Below are 26,601 nucleotides of genomic sequence, written 5' to 3'. Positions count from 1 at the left end.
ATCTATCAGTAAGATAATGACGAGTATCTTCCCTGGTGGCTCAGAGGGTAAAGCGTCTGCCTCCAATGCGGGAGACACAGGTTCAATCCCTGGGTCGGGAAGATCCCCTGGAGAAGGAAATGGTAACCCACTCCAGTATTCTTGCCTGGAGAATCCCATGGACAGAGAAGCCTGATAGGCTACAGTCCATGGGGTCACAAAGTGTCTGACATGACTGAGCGACTTCACTTACTTACTTACTTAAGATAATGACTAACAAATGATAAGATAGATATATATGTATTGAATAATATGAAAGCTCATAAAAGTATGCATGTAAAAGTTCATATAGCTCTATACAAACAAAAATGTACAGCTCACTAGATGATGTATATGTAATTTTATTAAAAGTAATTTTATATTTATAGACAAATACACATTATCCTTAATTATCCCTTATCTGTTTCTATTTGTGTCTATATATGTGTGTGAATCCATAGAGAAAGTAGAAAAATAGACCTAAGCTACTGACTGAGGCTACTTCTGTAGGCAAACAGGAACACTGGGAAGGAAGAAATATATTTCTGTGTTGCTAGATATTTTTTTGACTATATTTTTAAATAAGTTTTCAGTTTTTGATCACTTTGAGGGGAAAGTGCTACAATTGTTAGAATAAATAAATAATGTAAAGTAAAAAAAGAAAAATAAATAAATATAAGAAAAACAAATACAAAAAAAAAGAAATAATGTGTCATATTTGCAGAAATTATAAAAATATATTGAAGCCTTTTTTCAAAGAAATAGTTTGTTCATATGATTTACTACTAGTGTTGAATAGTGGTTAAATCACTTATTAGTATAAGTTATATACATGTAATATATATGCATATATTATGTATAATGATAAATATCTTATATATCTCATGTTGTTCTTGGTGTTCTCACTGCAAGAATACTTGAGTGGTTTGCCATTTCCTCCTCCAGTGGGCCACATTTTCTCAGAACTCTCCACTGTGACCCATCCATCTTGGGTGGCCCTACACAGCATGCCTCATAGCATTGCTTCACCATGATAAGGCTATGATCCATGAAGGTGGCAGAAGATGAGATGGTTAGATAGTATCACTGACTAAATGAGCATGAATCTGAGCAAACTTTGGCAGATAGTGAAGGACAGGGAAGCCTGACATGCTGCAGTCCATGGGGTAGCAAAGAGTCGGACATGACTTAGCAACTGAATAACAATACATATATAATCTAATGAGAAACAACTATTCACATATGTTTGTTGTCTCTGAGGACTCATGCCCACATAAGCCAAACTATTTTGAGTTCCCATGGTCAGTTCTGAAGGTTGGATAAGAGGTTGGAATGCAGTGAAATATACAATATCTGTTAGCTCAGTTTGCTTTGTTTCAGCAACTATATTAATTCACTATGGTAATAGTTTATCTCATCTCAGTCAACATATCTGATTACTCTTTGTGTATGTGATTTAAAAATGAAGAAATAGATATTATATATTAAAATAGTTTGCAATCTAAACTTTTAAAATATCAGACATGTAGTTTAAATAAAATACTAAAACATAGGTTCTTCTTCCAGCTACAATCTCATTTTATGCCTTCTCTCAATGTCATAACCACACTGGATAAATTTCAATATCTCTGAAAATGTTAAATTTTCTCTCACCTCAATGGACCCATTGATACTATTCAATCACTATTGGATATTCTTCCAAGCACTTGTTAAAGAAAGAGGTCATGGATTTGAACTTACACATTTTAATTGAAAAATTATTGGCAAAGAGTGTTTGAACATGTTTGCCCTTTAAAAGAAGACAACACAAGATCTTCCTACAGTCCCATCATTTGGCAGATTAGTTATGACTTAGAGGAGGGCGTTAGCTCTCATGATGACTCAATTAATTATATCCCCCAAAATTTATGTCGAAGCTCTGACCCATAAAATGACTGTTTGTGGGTATAAGACCTAAAAGGATATAATTATGGTTAACTAAGTTTTGAACTGTGGTGTTGGAGAAGACTCTTGAGAGTCCCTTGGACTGCAAGGAGATCCAACCAGCCCATTCTGAAGGAGATCGGCCCTGGGATTTCCTTGGAAGGAATGATGCTAAAGCTGAAGCTCCAGTACTTTGACCACCTCATGTGAAGAGTTGACTCATTGGAAAAAGACTCTGATGCTGGGAGAGATTGGGGGCAGGAGGAGAAGGGGACGACAGAGGATGAGATGGCTGGATGGCATCACGGACTTGATGGACGTGAGTCTGAGTGAACTCTGGGAGATGGTGATGGACAGGGAGGCCTGGCGTGCTGTGATTCATGGGGTCACAAAGAGTCAGACACGACTGAGCGACTGAACTGAACTGAACTGAACTGAAGTTCTCAACAGCAGAGCCCCAATAGGATAAGATTAGTGTCCTTAAAAAAAGAAACCTGAGAGTTCCTTTTCACAACTCACCACCACATGAATGTGGCCCATTGCAGGTCTGAAAGAAATTCTCATCAGAAACTCACTGTGGACATCTGGGTTGTTTCCATGTCCTGGCTATTATAAACAGTGCTGCGAAGAACATGGGGGTACATGTGTCTCTTTCAATTCTGGTTTCCTCTGTGTGTATGCCCAGCAGTGGGATTACTGGGTTATATTACATATACACAATGGAGTATTACTCAGCCCTTAAAAAGAATACATTTGAATCAGTTCTGATGAGATGGATGAAACTGGAGCCGATTATACAGAGTGAAGTAAGTCAGAAAGAAAAACACCAATACAGTATACTGACACATATATATGGAATTTAGAAAGATGGCAATAATGACCCTGTATGCAAGACAGCAAAAAAGACACAGATGTGTATAGCGGACTTTTGGACTCAGAGGGAGAGGGAGAGGGTGAGATGATTTGGGAGAATGGCATTGAAACATGTATATCATGTGAGAGTCGAATCGCCAGTCTATGTCCAATGCAGGATATGGCATGCTTGGGGCTGGTGCACGGGGATGACCCAGAGAGATGTTGTTGGGGGGAGGAGGGGGTTTCATGTTTGGGAACGCATGTACACCCGTGGTGGATTCATGTCAATGTATGGCAAAACCAATACAGAATTGTAAAGTAAAATAAAAAATAAATAAATACATAAATTTAAAAAAGAAAAAAAAAAGAAACTCACTGTGATGGCAGCCTGATCAGACTTCCAGCACCCGGACCTGTTAGAAAATAAATTTCTGTTTTTGAATCAACTCAGTCTGTGAGCAAACTCAAGGAAAAGGTGAAGGACAGAGAAGCCTGGCACACTACAGTCCATGGGGTCACTAAGAGATGGACATGTCTGAGCGACTGAACAAGTCTTTGTTAATGTGGTAATTGGATACTGAAGCATTCTAACGACCTTTGCTTCAGAGAACTATCTCTATCTACTTCATCTTCCCCTCCATCATATTTTCTGTTCTCTGAGGATGTTGAGGTGGTTACAGCCAAAGGAGTATTCAGTTCAGTTCAGTTGCTCAGTCGTATCTGACTCTTTCCGACTCAATTAACTGCAGCACACCAGGCCTCCTGTCCATCACAAACCCCTGGAGTTCACCCAAACCCATGTCCATCGAGTCAGTGAGGCCATCCGACCATCTCATCCTCCATTGTCCTCTTCTCCTCCTGCCCTCAATCTTTCCCAGCATCAGGGTCTTTTCCAATGAGTCAACTCTTCACATGGGGTGGCCAAAGTATTGGAGTTTCAGCTTCAACGTCAATCCTTCCAAGGAACACCCAGGACTGATCTCCTTTAGGATGGACTGTTTGGATCTCCGTGCAGTCCAAGGGACTCTCAAGAGTCTTCTCCAACACCACAGTTCAAAAGAATTAATTCTTCCGTGCTCATCTCTCTTCACAGTCCAACTCTCACATCCATACATGACTACTGGAAAAACCTTAGCCCTGACTAGACAGACCTTTGTTGGCAAAGTAATGTCTCTCCTTTTTAATATGCTGTCTAGGTTGATCATAACTTTCCTTCCAAGGGGTAAGGAAAGTTACCCCTTTCAAGGGGATAATCTACAGTGATTTTGGAGCCATCTGCAGTGATTTTGGAGCCCCCCAAAATAAAGTTGGCCACTGTTTCCACTGTTTCCCCATCTATTTGCCATGAAGTGGTAGGATCAGATGCCATGATCTTAGTTTTCTGAATGTTGAACTTTAAGCTAACTTTTTCCCTCTCCTCTCACTTCATCAAGAGGTTCTTTAGTTCCTCTTCACTTTCTGCCATAAGAGTGGTGTCATCTGCATATCTGAGTTTATTGATATTTTTCCAGGCAATCTTGATTCCAGCTTGTGTTTCCTCAAGCCCAGCGTTTCTCATGACATACTCTGCATATAAGTTAAATTAGCAGGTGACAATATACAACCTCTATGTACTCCTTTTCCCATTTGGAACCAGTCTATTGTTCCATGTCCAGTTCTAACTGTTGCTTCCTTACCTTCATACAGGTTTCTCAAGAGGCAGGTCATGTGATCTGGTATTCCCATCTCTTTCAGAATTTTCCACAGTTTATTGTGATCCACACAGTATTTAACTTATATGCAGAGTACATCATGAGAAACGCTGGGCTGGAAGAAGCACAAGCTGGAATCAAGATTGCCGGGAGAAACATCAATATGCAGATGGCACCACCCTTATGGCAGAAAGTGAAGAAGGACTACAAAGCCTCTTGATGAAAGTGAAAGAGGAGAGTGAAAATGTTGGCTTAACGCTCAACATTCAGAATACTAAGATCATGGCATCCGGTCCCATCACTTCATCAGAATTAGATGGGGAAACAGTGAAACAGTGTCAGACTTTATTTACGGGGGCTTCAAAATCACTGCAGATGGTGATTACAGCCATGAAATTAAAAGATGCTTACTCCTTGTATGAAAAGTTATGACCAACCTAGATAGCATATTCAAAAGCAGAGACATTACTTTGCCAACAAAGGTCCATCTAGTCAAGGCTATGGTTTTTCCAGTGGTCATGTATGGATGTGAGTGTTGGACTGTGAAGAGGGCTGAACACCAAAGAATTGATGCTTTTGAACTGTGGTGTTGGAGAAGACTCTTGAGAGTCCCTTGGACTGCAAGGAGATCCAACCAGTCCATTCTGAAGGATATGAGCCCTGGGTGTTCTTTGGAAGGACTGATGCTAAAGCTGAAACTCCAATACTTTGGCCACCTCATGTGAAGTGATGAGTCATTGGAAAAGACTCTGATGCTGGGAGGGATTGGGGGCAGGAGGAGAAGGGGACTACCGAGGATGAGATGGCTGGATGGCATCACCGACTCGATGGACATGAGTTTGGGTGAACTCTGGGAGTTGATCATGGACAGGGAGGCCTGGTGTGCTGTAATTCATGGGGTCGCAAAGAGTCGGACACAACTGAGTGACTGAACTGAACACAGTCAAAGGCTTTTGTATAGTCAATAAAGCAGAAATAGATGTTTTTCTGGAATTCTCTTGCTTTTTCAATGATCCAACACATGTTGGCAGTTTGATCTCCGCTTCCTCTGCCTTTTCTAAAACCAGCTTGAACATCTGGAAGTTCATGGTTCATGTATTGCTGAAGCCTGCCTTGGAGAATTTTAAGCATTACTTTATTAGCATGTGAGATGAGTGCAATTGTGAGGTAGTTTGAGCATTTTTTGGCATTGCCTTTCTTTAGGATTGGACTTCCCTGGTGGCTCAAATGGTGAAGCCTCTGTCTACAATGCAGGAGACATGGGTTTGAGCCCTGGGTTGGGAATATCCCCTGGAGAAGGAAATGGAAATCCACTCCAGTACTATTGCCTGGAAAATCCCATGGACAGAGGAGCCTGGTAGGCTACAGTCTATGGGTCACAAAGATTTGGACATGACTGAGTGACTTCACTTCACTTTTCTTTATGATTGGAATGTAAACTGATTTTTCCAGTCCTGTGGCTACTGCTGAGTTTTCCAAATTTGCTGGCATATTGAGTGCAGCCCTTTCACAGCATCATCTTTCAGGATTTGAAATAGCTCCACTGGAATTCCATCACCTCCACTAACTTTGTTTGTAGTGATGCTTTCTAAGGCCCACTTGACTTCACATTCCAGGATGTCTGGCTCTAGGTGAGTGATCACACCATTGTGATTATCTGAGTTGTGAAGATCTTTTTTGTACAGTTTTTCTGTGTATTCTTGCCACCTCTTCTTAATATCTTCTGCTTCTGTTATGTCCATACAATTTATGTCCTTTATTGAGGCCATTTTTGCATGAAATGTTCCCTTAGTATCTCTAATATTCTTGGAGAGATCTCTAGTCTTTCCCATTCTATTGTTTTCCTCTCTTTCTTTGGACTGATCACTGAGGAAGGCTTTCTTATCTCTCCTTGCTATTCTTTGGAAGTCTGCATTCAAATGGGTATATCTTTCCTTTTCTCCTTTGCTTTTCACTTCCCTTCTTTCTGCAGCTATTTGTAAGGCCTCCTCAGACAGCCATTTTGCTTTTTGGCATTTCTTCTTTGAGGATCGTCTTGATTCCTATCTCCTGTACAATGTCATGAACCTCCATCCATAGTTCATTGGGGACTCTGTCTATCAGATTTAGTCTCTTAAATCTATTTCTTACTTCCACTGTATATTCATAAGGGATTTGATTTAGGTCATACCTGAATGGTCTAGTGGTTTTCTCCACTTTCTTTAATTTCAGTGTGAATTTGGCAATAAGAGGTTCATGATCTGATCCACAGTCAGCTCCCAGTCTTGTTTTTGCTGACTGTATAGAGCTTCTCCATCTTTGGCTGCAATGAATATAATCAATCTGATTTCAGTGTCGACCATCTGGTGATGTCCATCTGTAGAATCTTCTCTTGTGTTGTTGGCAGAGGGTGTTTGCAATTACCAGTGCGTTCTCTTGGCAGAACTCTATTATCCTTTGTCCTGCTTCATTCTGTACTCCAAGGCCAAATTTTCCTGTTACTCCAGGTGTTTCTTGACTTCCTACTTATGCATCCCAATCCCCTATAATGAAAAAGACTCCAGTCCCCTATAATGAAAAAACATATTTTGGGGGTGTTAATTCTAGAAGGTCTTGTATGTCTTCATAGAGCTGTTCAACTTCAGCTTCTTCAGCATTACTGGTCAGGGTATAGACTTGGATTACCGTGATACTTAAGGTCAATTGAGCAGGGGATGGATTCAGTTTGGTGTGACATAAGTGCCATGTATTAGTTTGTTGTGAGTTTGTTTATTATTGTCATATTCTCTCTATAGAAAACAGTAATATAAAAATTGTCATAAGGAGATTCAATCAAAATCTAGGCAGCCAGATTTTGGAGAAAGTATTCTCAAAGCATGTCAGACTCTAATATAAATATATTCTTTGATTTGGGGGCATTTGTATAATTTAACATTTATAAATTATAACATGATTATTTCCTAATTTAAATAAATATTCACTTTCACAGCTGTTTTTGTATTTATAAATTTGTATCATTTTCCTTAGAGTTCCCAATAGTGCATAAGCATCAGACTCCACAAAACATCAAGCCATCTCTAAGTATAAGTCCTTTTCAATTGTACACATGAACAGTTCAGAAAGTATGAAAACATGAACCAGTGGATAAGAGGTCGTAAACTCACATGGCCAGTTCAGCTGGAACTATGAAAAACTATAAAAAAGAGGTGAGCACAATTCAAGCTAAAAGGGCTGCTGCTGCTGCTGCTGCTGCTGCTAAGTCTCTTCAGTCATGTCCGATTCTGTGCAACCCCATAGACAGCAGCCCACTGGGCTCCCCCATCCCTGGGATTCTCCAGGCAAGAACACGGGAGTGGGTTGCCACTTCCTTCTCCAATGCATGAAAGTGAAGTCACTGAGTCGTGTCCAACTCTCAGCGACCCCATGGACTGCAGCCCACCAGGCTCCTCCGTCCATGGGATTTTCCAGACAAGAGTCCTGGAGTGGGGTGCCTACTAAATACTAACACAGAGCTGTCAATCAAATGAGGATACAGGTCCACTGACACTGAATGTATGAAAATTTATGTGAGATTTCTAAAATTTTAAAGAAGGTATTATAATTCAATGTTTTAGTAAAATGTGGAATTTGACCATTTGTAATTTTATGATTTGTCTAGATAAATTACCCTCTGTATAATTTATATACCAGAAGATTTCCTATAATATTGCCTCCAAATGGCAGACTCAAGTCTTATATAAGAAAGAATAAACCAAAAAAAAAAAAAAAAAACAGTTTTTTATTGGGATTTAGACGGTCCTGCTGCTGCTGCTACTAAGTCACTTCAGTCGTGTCCGACTCTGTGTGACCCCATAGACGGCAGCCCACCAGGCTCCCCTGTCCCTGGGATTCTCCAGGCAAGAACACTGGAGTGGACTGCCATTTCCTAGTTGGAGGTAAATGTATTTGTATAACATTGTGGTGAAGCACAGCTAAGATGTTTCACTGCCTGAGTTTGAATCCCACACAATTTCATTACCTGCTTTTTTTTTTTTTTTTCATCAGTTCAGTTCAGTCACTCAGTCGTGTACAACTCTTTCCGACCCCATTAATCGCAGCACGCCAGGCCTCCCTGTCCATCACCAACTCCCGGAGTTCACTCAAACTCATGTCCATCGAGTGGGTGATGCCATCCAGCCATCTCATCCTCTGTCATCCCCTTCTCCTCCTGCCCCCAATCTCTCTCAGCATCAGAATCTTTACCAATGAGTCAACTCTTCGCATGAGGTGGCCAAAGTACTGGAGCTTCAGCTTTAGCATCATTCCTTCCAAAGAAGTCCCAGGGTTGATCTCCTTCAGAATGGACTGGTTGGATCTCCTTGCAATCCAAGGGACTCTCAAGAGTCTTCTCCAACACCACAGTTCAAAAGCATCAATTCTTCGGCACTCAGCCTTCTTGACAGTCCAACTCTCACATCCATACATGACCACTGGAAAAACCATAGCCTTGACTAGGCGGACCTTAGTCAGCAAAGTAATATCTCTGCATTTGAATATGCTGTCTAGGTTGGTCATAACTTTTCTTCCAAGGAGTAAGCATCTTTTAATTTCATGGCTGCAATCACCATCTGAAGTGATTTTGGAGCCCAAAAAAATAAAGTCTGACACTGTTTCTACTGTTTCCCCATCTATTTTCCATGAAGTGATGGGACCAGATGCCATGATCTTGGTTTTCTGAATGTTGAGCTTTAAGCCAACTTTTTAACTCTCCTCTTTCACTTTCATCAAGAGGCTTTTTAGCTCCTCTTCACTTTCTGCCATAAGGGTGGTGTCATCTGCATATCTGAGGTTATTAATATTTCTCCCGGCAATCTTGATTCCAGCTTGTGTTCTTCCAGTCCAACGTTTCTCATGATGTACTCTGCATATAAGTTAAATAAGCAGGGTGAAAATATACAGCCTTGACGTACTCCTTTTCCTATTTGGAACCAGTCTGTTGTTCCATGTCCAGTTCTAACTGTTGCTTCCTGACCTGCATATAGGTTTCTCAAGAGGCAGGTCAGGTGCTCTGGTATACCCATCTCTTTCAGAATTTTCCACAGTTGATTGTGATCCACACAGTCAAAGGCTTTGGCATAGTCAATAAAGCAGAAATAGATGTTTTTCTGGAACTCTCTTGCTTTTTACATGATCCAGCGGATGTTGGCAATTTGATCTCTGGTTCCTCTGCCTTTTCTAAAACCAGCTTGAACATCAGGGAGTTCACGGTTCACGTATTGCTGAAGCCTGGCTTGGAGAATTTTGAGCATTACTTTCCTAGCATGTGAGATGAGTGCAATTGTGCGGTAGTTTGAGCATTCTTTGGCACTGCCTTTCTTTGGGATTGGAATGAAAACTGACCTTTTCCAGTCCTGTGGCCACTCCTGAGTTTTCCACATTTGCTGACATATTGAGTGCAGCCCTTTCACAGCATCATCTTTCAGGATTTGAAACAGCTCAACTGGAATTCTATCACTTCCACTAGCTTTGTTCGTAGTGATGCTTTCTAAGGCCCACTTGACTTCACTTTCCAAGATGTCTGGCTCTAGATTAGTGATCACATCATCATGATTATCTGGGTCGTGAAGATCTTTTTTGTGCAGTTCTTCCATGTATTCTTGACACCTCTTCTTAATATCTTCTGCTTCTGTTTGGTCCAGACCATTTCTGTCCTTTTCGAGCCCGTCTTTGCATGAAATGTTCCCTTGGTATCTCTAATATTCTTGAAGAGATCTCTAGTCTTTCCCATTCTGTTGTTTTCCTCTATTTCTTTGTGTTGATCACTGAGGAAGGCTTTCTTATCTCTTCTTGCTATTCTTTGGAACTCTGCATTCAGGTGCTCATATCTTTCCTTTTCACCTTTGCTTTTCACCTCTCTTCTTTTCACAGCTATTTGTAAGCCCTCCCCAGACAGCCATTTTGCTTTTTTGCATTTCTTTTCCACGGGGATGGTCTTGATCCCTGTCTCCTGTACAATGTCACAAACCTCATTCCCTAGTTCATCAGGCACTCTATTCATCAGATCTAGACCCTTAAATCTATTTCTCACTGTATAATCATAAGGGATTTGATTTAGGTCATACCTGAATGGTCTAGCAGTTTTTCCTACTTTCTTCAATTTAAGTCTGAAGATGGCAATAAGCAGTTCATGATCTGAGCCACAGTCAGCTCCTGGTCTTGTTTTTGTTGACTGTATAGAGTTTCTCCATCTTTGGTTGCAGAGAATATAATCAATCTGATTTCGGTGTTGACCATCTGGTGATGTCCATGTGTAGAGTCTTCTCTTGTGTTGTTGGAAGAGGATGTTTGCTATGACCAGTGCATTTTCTTGGCAAAACTCTATTAGTCTTTGCCCTGCTTCATTCTGCATTCCAAGGCCAAATTTTCCTGTTACTCCAGGTGTTTCTTGACTTCCTACTTTTGCATTCCAGTCCCCTATAATGAAAAGGACATCTTTTTTGGGTGTTAGTTCTAAAAGATCTTGTAGGTCTTCATAAAACCATTCAACTTCAGTTTCTTCAGCGTTACTGGTTGGGGCATAGACTTGGATAACTGTGATATTGAATGGTTTGCCTTGGAGACTAACAGAGATCATTCTGTCGTTTTCGATCTTGGGTCAATTTTTCAATCTCACTGTGTTCAGGTTTCTCATTTGTTATGAGGAGAAACTGACGATACTCAACTTCATGCCTTGAAGATGAAGTAAATTAATAAACTGTAAGTGTTTAGACAAAAGTGTGGTCCAACATAAATACTATAAAAGTGTTAGCTTTTTTTCCCTCCGTTTTGACCACTTGGAAGTTTAGCCATTTTGAAACAACAAATTAGATTAATTCCATGCTGACTATATCCCGGTAAACAGGTTGAATTCAGTGTGTTTCAAACCTGTGGATAAGAAACAGTCTCTATCTTAAAAGACAGTGTCCATGCCAGGGATCTTCTTACCATATGTTTCTGAAAGTTTGTAAGAGAACTGGAGTCAGCTTGCCTTCCTGGAGGTTCTTACTCACCATTACCTAGTGTGATAAGTTTGAGCAGACAAAAGGAAGGAGTTCTCTGATAGTCCATCTTATTTTCTAGAATCACAGAATAATTAAAATGCTTTGTTATCTTTTTTCTTATACCACAAACATTGCTAGCACAGCAGAATGCCTTGTTGAAACAACTCTCACAGCAGGAGCAAAAAGCTCACATATTCAAAAGACAGATCCAGGGACTTTCAATGTGTTCCTACAATAGAGTCTGTGAGCTTATGTCCCATTCCATTTCCCCTAAAGCAAGTTAATTAAAGGTCTGTGAAAAAAATAAATTGTTGCCAGAAAGAAACACTACCTCCTGAGACTTTAGGCTTGGTCACAGGAGAAGAACTTCAATCAAAGAATTTTGAGCAAGTCTCAAAATTAAATCTTGGGAAAATTCTACCTCAGTTCTTTCAGTGACTGTCAAGCAAATGGTAAATGCTGAGTCTCTCCAGAAACTACAAGAAACCTCTCAGTCAAGACACCAGGCTTTCCCAGATGCTGAGAAGATTCTGCACTTTGGGATACAACCCAGGTCTTTGCCTCTGAAAAGCGGGGGCCATGACTTGATGGAGAACGTCATTCATTCCAGTGCACACAGCACTACACATGGAAGGGAATGAGAGATGGAATACACAGCCCTTCCCTTCAAGCTGCTCATAGTTTAGTATCACAATAAATATATTTTAAATAATGGGCCCATGAATGAATGAAAAAATAAGTTACATGTGATAAAATTACTACATCCAAGTGTCCAATTTCATTTTAAAATATGCTGATAGTACAACGTATGTTGGAAGACTTAAGGTAAAACCATTAAGATAATGCATGGAAAAGGCTTTTGTGCAGTGGCCTGTATACAGTAACCACTAAGTAAATTTTTCAAATTTTTTATTATGGATGTAATGCTAAGTCACTTATATGGATGTAATGCTAAGTTGCACTCTGTGCGACCCCATAGATGGCAGCCCACCAGGCTCCCCCGTCCCTGGGATTTTCCAGGCAAGAGTACTGGAGTTGAATGCCACTGCCTTCTCTGTGTTCTAACATTAGTGTTGTGTATATTCCTCCTTTAGCTGTAAGTGTTGAACTCTGTGCTATAGTATTTAAAAGTGAATAATTAAAACGGTTTTTTTAATCTTTTTTCTTATACCATAAACATATCTAGCTCAGCAAAAATCTTTGTGCTAAAGTTTTCACTGTAATTTTTGCTCAAGACTAAGTAAGTTAGGTGAATTTTACTCGATTCAATCTTCTCTGTTATCTTTTCAGTAATGATATCTAAAATAAAGGTAGCTATATTTTAATATAAAATTTTGCTTTAAAAAACAATTAAAAGTAAGAAATATCAACACTAAGAAAAATGTTAACTGAAAAAAAGTAGAATTTAAAATGATTTGAAAAAAAAAGATTTTGATGTATATAAACTTGTAGTATTTTATTGCAAAAATTAGAAGGTTCAGTGTAAAAACTGTTTTCATTTGTGTTGCATAAATGTGCAGAGAATACCCTTTTTTATGTCTCTGCAGAATCTCTCTCTTTCCATTTCTACTGTACTGGACTCCATCTGAGGACTATTTTGTCTCCTGGCTTCAGTTTGTGTTCAGCCAATAGGAAGCTTGAACATAAAGTCAGGATAATCAACCCCTGACTACTTCTTTGTAAGGTTGCTTCAAAATGGTTGGATCTCTGGATTGCAGGTCAGGTATCCTCTCAAGCTGACCCTATTACACACAGCTCCCTCTCCCTACCATTGGAGGTCAGAGAGGCAACAATAGCTGCTGTAGCTCACTCTGTGATGTTGTACTGTCTCCTTAGGTTTCCTTACAGTCTGCTCACAATTTAGAAATAGCCCCCTTTTTAAGCTCTCTGTGAATTACCCTAATTTAAATGTACTATATATTTCATGCTAAAATCCTAATAAAAAGAGGCAGTACAAAAATAAGAAAAATGATTGATTTTTTACATTCAAAAATTTGTCTTTGAAAAAGGAGAAAAGCTGTACTTTTAAATTTTAGGAGGACACAGCATAGAGTTAAGAGGACCATCTTTTATTTATAGCCAAATTCTGATTTGGTCATCTATTAGTTTTTTTTTTCTTTTTTTAACTTTATTTTCCTAAAACAATGTTCTTACTTATAAAACGGGAATGGTCATTAATGGTGAATGGTCATTTGTATTTATCTCATATTACTGAGGCTAGGATTGTATAAAAACATATGTAAAGTGTTTAGCACAGAGCCTTGCACTTGGTAATCTTCCAGTGGGGGTAGTGCCTACTTTTATTATCTGTATCTAATAAAATTACAAACAAGTTAATATTTCAGGGCTTAAATTATTTTCTTTTCTACTGCCATAAAAATTTAAACAGAAAAATCTATGTGAATATTTTGAAATATTTTTACATTGAAACTTTATTATAAAATAAAGTGTACTCTGAGTCATTGTACTAGAAATATATGGCTTTTGACTCTCTAAATGCAACCCGTAATTTATAGCTTTCTACTATCTTCAAACAATGGTATCAGGCAGAGTCAGAATAGTTCCAACTAGTAGAGCTAGATCATAAATAAATGAAACATTTACCAAACTTCTCTCTACAAAAATGCTATTCTAAACTAGCATTGTTTGTTGTATATTCCTGGATAGTAAATTTTCCTGGGATGTTCCTCAGAAACTGCATAAAACAGGTAATAGGGAACACAGGGGTTAGGGTTAGGGTTAGGATTCAAGGTTTATAACAAGAAAGACATCAGTTTTTAAATGTTAAAAAAAATACTAGCATAGGTGAATTATTTTGAAAGGAAGCTTTTATAATTAAGTTTAGCCAAAACCAAATTAATATTTATTACAGAAATAAAAATCTGTAAGTATTATGACAATATATCTGCTCATCTCTCAGTTGCATATTTTTTCAGCTTTATGGTCTTTATAAGACATGTTAGGTAATATCAGCCTCACAGTGGCATTAAACCCTCCGTTTGTTTTTTCCTGTCAATCTACAACCAGTGAAACATCTGGTACTGAATGAAGGATCCTCTATCCAACATACCAGGAAGCCAGAGAGTTCCACACATTTATATATCTAAACTGGAACACATTTAGATATACTGGAACACATAGAGGAGGTAAAGCCTGGAGAACAACTGAGGCAATCCTGGTCCCCAAACCACAGAGGTAGCACTTGCAGCCACAGAGAACCCATAGCAGAGGTTGCAGGGCTTATGAATCCACCCCCAGATGTGACAGAGGCACTTACCATCCTGGTGCCCCAGCAGAGATGCCAACAGCAGCAGTGATAGCGGCAGCAGAAAGGCACCAGCGACCTCAAAGGCACAAGCAGTGATGAAAAAGGCAATGGGCAATGCCTCTGGCAGAGGCCATGGAGGGTGGAATTTGCCAGTTCTCAGATATAGCTGGAGGCAGGACAGGTAAGAAAAACCAAAAACTAATGCTACACATCTCAAACTGAAAAACATAATAAAGGCCTCTAATTACTGATCTGTTGAATTTAAAAACAACAACAACAACAACAACACTTCATCCAAATAAGGAAAGTGTTTTCTATTTTAAATGGCTTCGCAGAGGAACAACTCACGAATCACCACAAAAATCATGGTGATATGGCATCACAAAAGGAAAATGACAAACCTCCAAAAACCAAAATTAAAGTCATGGAATATTTCCATATAACTCAGACAGCTTCTATAAAAAAACATCAGGTGTAAGAAAACTCTGAAGGGAAGTTCAATGAGCTCAGCAATAAAATTGATGAAAAGAGAGAAATCTTTACCAAAGATTTACTTAAAGTCTGGAAAAGAACCATGCAGATATTCTGGAGATGAAAAACTCAATAAGTAAGATGAAGAATGCATTAGAAAGTATTAGAGTAAGTAATATAGAAGAATTAGTGAGATCAAAGATAAAAATCTAGAAAAGAAAGAGGTAGAAGAAGAGAGAGGACTAAAATTTTAAAAACTGAAGGAATTCTATAAGACCTGTTGATTTCATTAGGAAGGGCAACATAAAGATAACTGGTATCCTAGAAGAAGAGAGGAAAAAGGGAACAGAGAGTTTATTTAAATAAATAGTAGCTGAGAGCATCCCAAACCTGGGGAAGGTAACTGGATATATAAGACCCTGAAGCTAAAAGGATAGTTAATTACCTCAACACAAAAAAGACCTTCTCCAGCCACATTGTATTAAAACTATCAAAAGTCAGTGGCAAAAAAAGGACTTTAAAGCATCAAAGGAAAATATGATGGCAACCTAGAAAATAACCCTCATTAAACTATCACCAGATTTATCATCAGAAATCCTATTGCTCAGGAGATAATAGAATGACATATTCAAAATATTGAAAAGTAAAAATTTCCTCCAAGAATACTCTATCCAGAAAAGTTATATTTAAGATATGAAGAAGAAACAAAGGTTTTCCCATACAAACAAAAGCTTATGGAGTCCATCACCACTAGATTTGCCTTATAAGAAATGTTGAAAGGAGCTCTTTTACTTGAAATAAAAAGGCAAAAATATACAAATTTTTAGTTAGATGTTAAATATACAGAATCAGAAAACCAGAACTCTATATCAGAATAGGTTAAATAAATATATTATAAAGGAGAAAGACAGGAAATATAACTATAGCTTATATGAATTTGGTAGCCAAATTCACAACATAAAATGGGGTAATTTGAGATGATAAAAACGTAAAAGGGGAAGAAGAAAATGATGGAATCCATGTGGGTAAATGAAGATAAGATGCTAGCATTAGAAAAAGGACCATGTTATTTATGAGACATTTTATACAAAACTCATAATAACCACAAAACATAACTCTAGAACAGATCCATAAAACATTAAAAAAAGAGAAAACATAAAAAAATATCAAACTAGGACTTCCCTGGTGGCCCAATGGTAAGGAATTTGCCTGTCAATGCAGGAGACACAGGTTTGATCCCTGATCCAGGAAAATTCCACATGTTGCGGAGCTACTAAGCCCATGTGAGCCTGTGTCTAGAGCTTGGGAGCCATGCCTACTGAGGCCACGTGCACCCTAGAGTCCATGCTGCAAGAGAAGCCACCACAATGAGAAACCTGTGCACTGCAATGAAGAATAGCCCGACCCACTGCAACTAGAGAAAGCCCGCACCCAGCAACAAAGATCCAGCACAACCACAAATGCATAAATAAAGAGATAAATAAATAACATTAACAAAACCAAACTAAAATTGCAGATAGAAATGTGAATAAGAACAATCGGTATAAGAACAAACCAGAAGACAAAACACAAAGTTGTAATGTAAGTCCTCATCTATCAATAATTACCCTAACTAAATGAATTTAGTTCAACAATCACAAGATATTAAGTGGCTGGATAGATTAGAAAACAAAGTGCAACTACGTGCTACATCCAGGAGACTTATTTCAGCCCTAGAAACACGGGCTGTAAATGAAGAGATAGAAAATGAGAGTCAAAGAAAATGACAGCCAAAAGAAAGTGTGAATAGTTATAGCAGACAAAATATTGCAATCAGTTCAGTTGAGTTCAGTTCATTTGCTCAGTCGTGTCCGACTCTTTGTGACCCCATGAATTGCAGCACGCCAGGCCTCCCTATCCATCACCCTCCTGGAGTTCACTCAGACTCAACGTCCATTGAGTCCGTGATGCCATCCAGCCATCTCATCTTCAGTCGTCCCCTTCTCCTCCTGCCCCCAATCTCTCCCAGCATCAGAGTCTTTTCCAGTGAGTCAACTCTTCACATGAGATAGCCAAAGTACTGGAGTTTCAGCTTTAGCATCATTCCTTCCAAAGAAATCCCAGGGTTGATCTCCTTCAGAATGGACTGGTTGGATCTCCTTGCAGTCCAAGGGACTCTCAAGAGTCTTCTCCAACACCACAGTTCAAAAGCATCAATTCTTCGGCACTCACACAGTGCAACTCTCACATCTATACATGACCACTGGAAAAACCATAGCCTTGACTAGACAGACCTTAGTTGGCAAAGTAATGTCTCTGCTTTTGAATATGCTATCTAGGTTGGTCGTAACTTTTCTTCCAAGGAGTAAGCGTCTTTTAATTTCATGGCTGCAGTCACCATCTGCAGTGATTTTGGAGCCCCCAAAAATAAAGTCTGACACTGTTTCCACTGTTTCCCCATCTATTTGCCAAGAAGTGATGGGACCGGATGCCATGATCTTCGTTTTCTGAATGTTGAGCTTTAAGCCAACTTTTGCACTCTCCTCTTTCACTTTCATCAAGAGGCTTTTTAGTTCCTCTTCACTTTCTGCCATAAGGGTGGTGTCATTTATACTTCAAACCAAAAAAATGGTAACAAATATGGATATTGTATAAAGTGGACAATTCATCGAGAATGCATTACAGTTAACATATATGCACCTAATATAGGAAAACCAAAATATAAAAGTATAAAACCAAAATATAAAAATATACAGATTTATAAGGATAAATTGACACCACACAAATAATAAAAGGGGATTTTAATAACCCACTAACATCAATGGATACATCACCAAGACTGAAAGTTAACAAGGAAACAACAGCCATAGATAATACAGACCAAGTGAACTTAATAGATTGTTATAGACCATTTTATTACAAAAGCAGCAGAGTACACATACTTCTTAAGGGCACTGAAAGATTCTCAAGGATAAAACATATGCTGAGACACAAAACAAGTCTCAGTAAATTTTAAAACATTAAAAGCATATCAGGCATTATTCTGAGTACAAAGGTATGAAACCAGAAATCAACTATAAGATAAGAACTGGAAAAATCAGAACTATATGGAGACTAAACAACATGCTACTGAACAACTATCAGGTAAATGACAAAATTTTAAAAATACCTGGAGAGAAACGAAAATATGGCATGCCATAATCAATGGAAAGCAGCAAAAGCAGTATTAAAAGTTTATCACAATACAAGACCATCTCAAGAAATAAGAAAATAATAAAATAATTTAAACTTATACCTAAAAAAACTAGAAAAAGAAGAAATGAAACCCACAGCAGAATGAAGGACATGATAATGATCAGAGTGAAAATAAATAAAATAGAGACTGAAACACAATTTAAGAGATTGAATAAAACTACTAGCTGCTTGTTTGAAAAGATAAAATTAACAAATCTTAAGCTAGATTTTCTAAGAAAATTGAGAGAAAGTTCAGAAAAATAGAAACAAAAGAGGAGAAATCACAGTGGATACCACAGAATACAAAGAATTAGCATAGTATGGACAGCTATTCACAGCAAATTGGACAACCAAGAAAATGAATATATTTTTAGAATCACACATCCTTTCAAGACTGAATCATAAAGAAATAAAAAATCTGAACAGAATCATTACTAGTAAGGAGATTAAGAAAAGTAATCTAAAACTACCTCAAAAGCAAAAAGGCTAAGGATCTGATAACTTCACAAGTGAATTCTACCAAACATTCAGAGAATATTTAATACATATCTTTTATAAACTTTTCTAAAAAATGGGAGAGGAGGGAATGCTTCCTAACTTGTTTTGTGAGGCCAAAATTACTTTGATATCAAAACCAGAGATACATTGAAAATTACAGGTCAATATCTTTGATGAACATAGATGAAAAAAATCCTCAACAAAATGTTACCAAAACAAATATAACTATACACTGAAATGATCACACACTATGAACAAATGGCATTTATTCCAGGGATGCAAGCATGGTTCAACATTGAAAACCAGTCCATATGATACATTACATTAACATAATGAAGGATAAAAAACCATATGATAATCTCAATAGATGCAAAAAAAATTTATTAAGATTTAGTTCCTACTTATCTCAAGAATAGATATAAAAGGAATGTACTTCAATATAATAAAAGCCACATGTAAACCCAAAGCTAACATCAAAATTAAGAGTGAAAAAAAAAAAAAGAAAGCTATTCCTCTAAGATCAGAAACAAGAGAGGGATGACCATTTTTGCACTCTTATTCAACATAGTATTTGAAGTCCTAGCCAGAGAAATTAGCAAAGAAAAAGAAATAAAATACATTCAAACTGAAAAGGGGGAAGTAAAATTGTAATTGTTCACAGAAGACATGATTTTATATATGAAAAACTTAAAGAAATCACTAAAACTATTAAAAAATAAGAAACAATACAGTAAAGCTGAAGAATACAAAATCAATTTACAATATAGTGTTTCTATACACTAGTAATGAACTATTAGAGATATTAAGAAAACAGTTCCATTCACAGCTGCATTAAAACAAGGAAATATCTATAAATTAAATTAACTAAAGAACTTTCAGATGTACATACTGGATTTAGAAAAGGCAGGGGAATCAGAGATCAAATTGCCAACATATGCTGGATCATAAAAAAGCAAGGGAATTAAAAAAAAAAAACAAACTCTATTTCTGCTTCATTGAATATGCTAAAACCTTTGACTGTGTGGATCACAAAACTGGAATATTCTTAAAGAGATGGGAATACCAGTTCACACTACCTGCCTCCTGAAAAACCTGTATGCAGGTCAAGAAGCAACAGTTAGAACTGAACATGGAACAACTGACTGGTCCAAAATTAGGAAAGGAGTATGTGAAGGCTATGTACTGTCACCCTGTTTATTTAACTTACATTCAGAGTACATCATGTGAAATGCTGGGCTGGAGGACTCACAAGCTGGAATCAAGATTGCCAGGAGAAATATCAACAGCCTCAGATATGCAGATGATACCACTCTTATGGCAGAAAGTGAAGAGGAACTAAAGAGCCTTTTGATGCAGTTGAAAGAGTGGAGTGAAAAAGCTGGCTTAAAGCTCGACATTCAAAAAATGAAGATCTAGCCATCTGGTCCTATTACTTCATAGCAAGTAGATGAGGAAAAAGTGGAAACAGTGTCAGATTTCATTTTCTTGGGCTCGAAAATCAATGCAGACGGTGACTGCAGCCACAGAATTAAAAGATGCTCGCTCTTTGGAAGAATAACAAACATAGATAGTGTATTAAAAAGCAGAGACATCACTTTGACAACAAAGATCCATAAAGTCAAAGCTATGGTTTTTCCAGTAGTCATGTATGGATGTGAGAGATGGACCATAAAGAAGGCTGAGTGCTGAAGAATTGATCCTTTCAAATTGTGGTGCAGAAGACTAGTCATGTATGGATGTGAGAGATGGACCATAAAGAAGGCTGAGTGCTGAAGAATTGATCCTTTCAAATTGTGGTGCAGAAGACTCTTGAGAGTCCCTAGGAGTGCAAGGGGATCAAGCCAGTCAATCCTAAAGGAAATTAACCATGAATATTCTTTGGAATGACTGGTGCTGAAGCTGAAGCTCCAATGCTTTGGCCACTTAATACAAAGAGCCGACTCACTGGCAAAGACCCTGATGATGGGAAAGATTGAGGGCAAGAGAAGGGAACAACTGAGGATGAGATGTTTAGATGGCATCACTGACTCAACTGACATGAGTTTGAGAAAACTCAGGGAGATAGTGAAGGACAGGGAAGCCTGGTGTGCTGCAGTTCACGGGGTTGCAAAGAGTTAGACATAACTTAGCGACTGAACAACAACAAAAGGAAATGAATAACTTGTGCACTGAAAACTATAAGATACTGTTCAAGGAAATTAAAGAAGAAACAATAATATGCAAAGATATTCCATGCTCATCGACTTGAAGAATTAACATTGTCAAAATGTCTATACTACCTAAAGCAATCTACAGATTCAGTGCAATCTCTGTCAAAATTCTAGTGAAAAATTTCACAGAAATACAGCTAAATGCCTTAAAATTCACATGGAACCACCAAAGACTCCAAATAGCCAAAGCAAGGCTGAGATAAAACAAACCAAAAAAAAAAAAAAAAAACCTGGAGGTATCATACTTCATGACTTCAAGATACACTCCAAAGCTATGGTAATCAAAACATCATGGTATGAGCAAAAAATAGACACACAAATTAACAGAACAGAATTGAGGGCCCAGAAATAAACTCACACATTTACGAACAATTAATTTAAAATGTGGGAGTGAAGAGCATACAATGAAGAAGTAGTCTTTGTTGAAGTAGTCAATAAATGTTGCTGGAAAAACTGAACAGACAAAGGAATGAAATGAGAACACTCTTACAAGCACACACCAAAAAATCTCCTCAAAATGGGTAACCTAAATCCATAAAACTCCTAGAGGAAAACATAGGTCATATGCTCTTTGATATCAGTCTTAACATCTTTCTGGATATGTGTCCCCAGGCAAGGGAACCAAAGAAAATAAAATAAAAAGGGACTACATCAAACTAAAAAGCTTCTGCACAGCAAAAGAGACCATTAACAAAATGAAAAAAACAACCTACTTAATGGGAGAAGAAATTGCATGTCATATAGCTGATAAGAGATTAATACCCCAAATACATAAAAACTGTATACAACTCAGTAATATCCCAGTAACAACAGAAAATAAATTTGATTTAAAAATGGGCAAAGGAGATGAATAGACATTTCCACTCCCACCCACCCCCAAAATACAGATGGCCAACAGACACATGGCAAAGTATTTAATATCACTAATTATTAGTGAAGTGAAAAGGAAAACCACAATGAGATATCTCCTCAAGCCTGTTAAAATGTCATTATTAAAAAGGCCAGAAATTACCATTGTTGGAGAGGATGTGGAGAAAAAGGTATCCTCATACACTGTTGAAGGGAAGTAAATTGGAGTAGCCTGTATGGAAAATAGTAAGGAGATTCCTTTAAACATTAAAAAATAGAACTACTCTATGATTCAGATATTCTACTTTAGAGTATTTATTTGAAAAATATGAAAACACTAATTTGAAAAGATATGCACCCCTAGGTTCATTGAAGCATTATTTACAATAGCCAATATATGGAAGCAACTGAAGGGCCTATCAACAGATGAATGAAGGAAATATCATATGTATAATGAAATACTACCCAACCACAAAAAAGGTGAAATTTTATCATTTGCTGCAACTTGGACAGACATTGTGAATATTATGCAAAGTGAAATAAATCAGATGGGAAAAGTTAAGTACTGTATGATCTCACTCATATGTGGAATATAAAAGCAAACTAAATGAACAAACAAACCAAATCAAACACAGAGGTACAGAGACTAGAATAATGAATACCAGAGTGAGTGGGGTGTGGGGAAAAGCTGAAATGGTAACAACTGGATGGTGACAGATGGAAACTAATCTTTTGGTGGTGAGCAAGCTGGAGTATACACAGAAGTCAAAATATAATGCTGTACACTCAAAGCACAGAATCTTATAAACCAGTGTTATCTCATTAGAAAAGAATATTTGGTGGTTTAGTTGTATCCGACTCTTGCAACCACATGGACTGTAGCCTGCCAGGCTCCTCCATCCATGGGATCCTCCAGGCAAGAATACTGGAGTGGGTTGCCATTTCCTTCTCCTGGCTATCTTCCCGACCCAGGAATCAAACCCAGAAACCTTCTGCATTGCAGGCAGATTCTTCTGCATTGCAGACAGACTCTTTACCGACTGAGCTACGAGGGAGCATTAAATCAAAGTATATGTATTTCACCTTTTATACATGTCTTAAATTATCTATATCAAAATCTTCTAAATCATTTAACATAATTCCTTATTTCAAGAGCAACATATACTTACTGCAGAAAGCTTAAAAATTAAAGAACTATAAAGAATAATCCATAATCTCATGACAAAGAAGCAAACAATATATTGGCTTATTTACAGCTCATTATTTTCTGTAGGCAAGCTAGACTTTAGATTTACAAAAATATTGCATTTCATTGCTGCAATTACTATAGGGATAATTAGAGAAACTCTTTAGAAATAAACATCATGCAGCAAATATTTTTCATGACACTACAAATACCTTGAAAACACCAGCTTAGTAGTATAATAATCCTTTATAAATGTGCACAATTTATTTAACACTCTATTTTGCACACTGAGGTTCTTGTCAGTTTTTCTCTATTTTAACCATGTAATTCTTATAAAAAATTTTTATACTTATCAAGTTACCTCCCACATATTTTAGAGAGAAAACCTCAAAGAGTGTGAACCCACTTAACCTTTTAAAATATGTTACCTTATTATTTTTTTAATGTCTACAGATTCTGACATGTAAGAGGAGGAAGCATTCTTTCCTTTTTATTTTGCTAGTTTAATAGATGAAAGATTATACCTTATTGGTTTATTTTCAGTCTTTCTTATATTGAAATTTATTATCATTTTCTCAATTCAGTGTGATATTCTCCAGGTTGTGCAGTGATTTCTTTGGAAGTTTTCTGTTTTTTTAATACTGATAACACCAACAAAAAAGACAGACAAGTCACAAGTTATATTTTAAAGACATGAGAGATCAGTGGAAGCTAAGAAAGCTAGATGAAATAAAATTCCACAGAGGGGATAATCATTCAGAAGTGACTGATGGATAAGCAGCTGCTTATTTAGAAAGAATGCATTTAAAAAAAAAAAGAAAGAATGCATTTGACAATTTTGTGCATAAACAGGATCAGACAGTGGACTGTTGCTATAGAAGGAAAAACTTGCAAAGTTTTTCACTTACATAAGGATTCAGAATGACAAAATGTGAGGACTATGACGACAGATACATAATCCTGGTTTCCTCTGCACAGCCCTGGCTGAACTGTTAGACTAAGCATCAAGTATAAGGAGTTAGAAGGAAAGCTGTGAAAAGGAAAGCAAAATCTTCCTGAGATTTTCACTGCTTAGGAAGACCTACCCCTGTCAAAAGTAAGTTGGATGTAAGCAGAAGCAAAACAGGCCGAGTGTAGGATACTGAAATAGTGGTAAATTCACACTGCAATCTACAGCCAATAGTGTGTAGGAGCTCTGATTCAGGGTGCAGATGGAAGTTCAAGTTCAGTATCAGAAGGTCACTCCTGTAGGATAGAGAAACCAACAGAGATTTTGACTTTGGTGTGTTCTAGTATGATAAGGTCAGAGGATGGATGGAATTTCTCTCAAGACACTCACTAAGTTGTGAAACATTTTTGGGTAAATGCTAAATACAAAAACCCTAAAGAACTAAATCCTTTCAGTATTTCAGTATAGCAAAAAACCCATGAAATGCTCAACGGAAAGTCTTCAAGGATTACAGGACTATGCACCCTGCTTATTTAACTTATATGCAGAGTACATCATGAGAAACGCTGGGCTAGAAGAAGCACAAGCTGGAATCAAGATTGCTGGGAGAAATATCAATAACCTCAGATAAGCAGATGACATCACCCTTATGGCAGAAAGTGAAGAGGAACTAAAAAGCCTCTTGATGAAAGTGAAAGAGGATAGTGAAAAAGTTGGCATAAAGCCCAACATTCATAAAATGAAGATCATGGCATCTGGTCCCACTACTTCATGGGAAATAGATGGGGAAACATTGGAAACAGTGGCTGACTATTTTTCTGGGCTCCAAAATCACTGCAGATGGTGATTGAAGCCATGAAATTAAAAGACACTTACTCCTTGGAAGGAAGGTTATGACCAACCTAGATAGTATATTGAAAAGCAGAGACATTACTTTGCCAACAAAAGTCCGTCTAGTCAAGGCAACAGTTTTCCAGTAGTCATGGATGGATGTGAGAGTTGGACTATAATGAAAGCTGAGAGCTGAAGAATTGATGCTTTTGAACTGTGGTGTTGGAGAAGACTCTTGAGAGTCTTTTGGACTGCAAGAAGATCCAACCAGTCCATCCTAAAGCTGAAACTCCAATACTTTGGCCACCTGTTGCAAAGAGATAAATCACTGGAAAAGACCCTGATGCTGGGAAAGATTGAGGGCAGGATGGGATGGTTGGATGGCATCACTGACTCAATGAACATGGGTTTGGGTGGACTCCGAGAGTTGGTGGTGGACAGGGAGGCCTGGTATGCTGTGATTCATGGGGTCTCAAAGAGTTAGACACAACGGAGCAACTGAATTGAATTGACAGGATCATAGAAAAAGCAAAGGAATTCTAGGAACACATCTACTTCTGCTCCATTGACTGTGCTAAAGCCTTTGACTGTGTGGATCACAACAAACTCTGGAAAATTCTTGAAGATATGGCAATACTAGACCACCTTACCTGTCTCCTGAGAAACCTGTATGCAGGTCAAGAAGCAACAGTTAGAACCTTACATCTAAAACTGACTGATTCAAAATTGGGAAAGAAGTATGACAAGGCTGTCTATTATAACCCTATTTATTTAACTTATATACAGAATATATCATGCGAAAAAGCCGAGCTGAATGAATCACAAGCTGAAATCAAAATTTCTGGGAGAAATATCAACAACCTCAGATATGCACATGATACCACACTAATGGCAGAAAGTGAGGAGAAACTAAAGAGCCTTCAGGTGAGGGTGAAAAAGGAGAATTAAAAAGCTAGCTTAAAACTCAACATTCAAAACAATGAAGATCATGGCATCTGGTCCCATCACTTCATGGCAAATAGAAGGGAAAAAGTGGAAGCAGTGACTGATTTTTTTATTTTCTCGGGCTCCACAATCATTGCAGGCAGTTACTGCAGCCACAATATTAAAAGACATTTGCTCCTTGAAAAGAAAGCTATGAAAAACATAGCGCATTAAAAAACAGAGACATCACTTTGCTGACGAAGGTCCATATAGTCAAAGCTATGGTTATTCCAGTAGCCATGCATGGATGTGAGAGTTGGGTCATAAATAAGGCTGAGTGCCAAAGAACTGCTGCCTTTGAATTGTACTGGAGAAGACTCTTGAGAGTCCCTTAGACTGCAAGGAGATCAAACCAGTCAATCCTAAAGGAAAACAACCCTGAATATTCATTGGGAGGACTGATGCTAAAGCTGAGGCTCCAATTCTTTAGCCACCTGAAGTGGAGAGCAGACTCATTGGAAAAGACTCTGATGCTGGGTAAGATGGAAAACAAAAGGAGAAGAGGGCAGCAGAGAATGAGATGATAAGAGAGCATCACCTACTCAATGGACATGAATTTGAGCAACCTTGGGAGACAGTGAGAGACAGGAATGCCTGGCATGCTGCAGTTCATGAGATTACAGAGTCAGACACGACTTAGCTACTGAATAACAACCA

This window comes from Oryx dammah, unplaced genomic scaffold, assembly GCF_014754425.2.
Source record: "Oryx dammah isolate SB20612 unplaced genomic scaffold, SCBI_Odam_1.1 HiC_scaffold_18, whole genome shotgun sequence".
Classification (NCBI taxonomy): Eukaryota; Metazoa; Chordata; class Mammalia; order Artiodactyla; family Bovidae; genus Oryx; species Oryx dammah.
The sequence above is the reverse complement of the archived record's forward strand: the minus strand, read 5'-3'. Positions refer to the sequence as shown.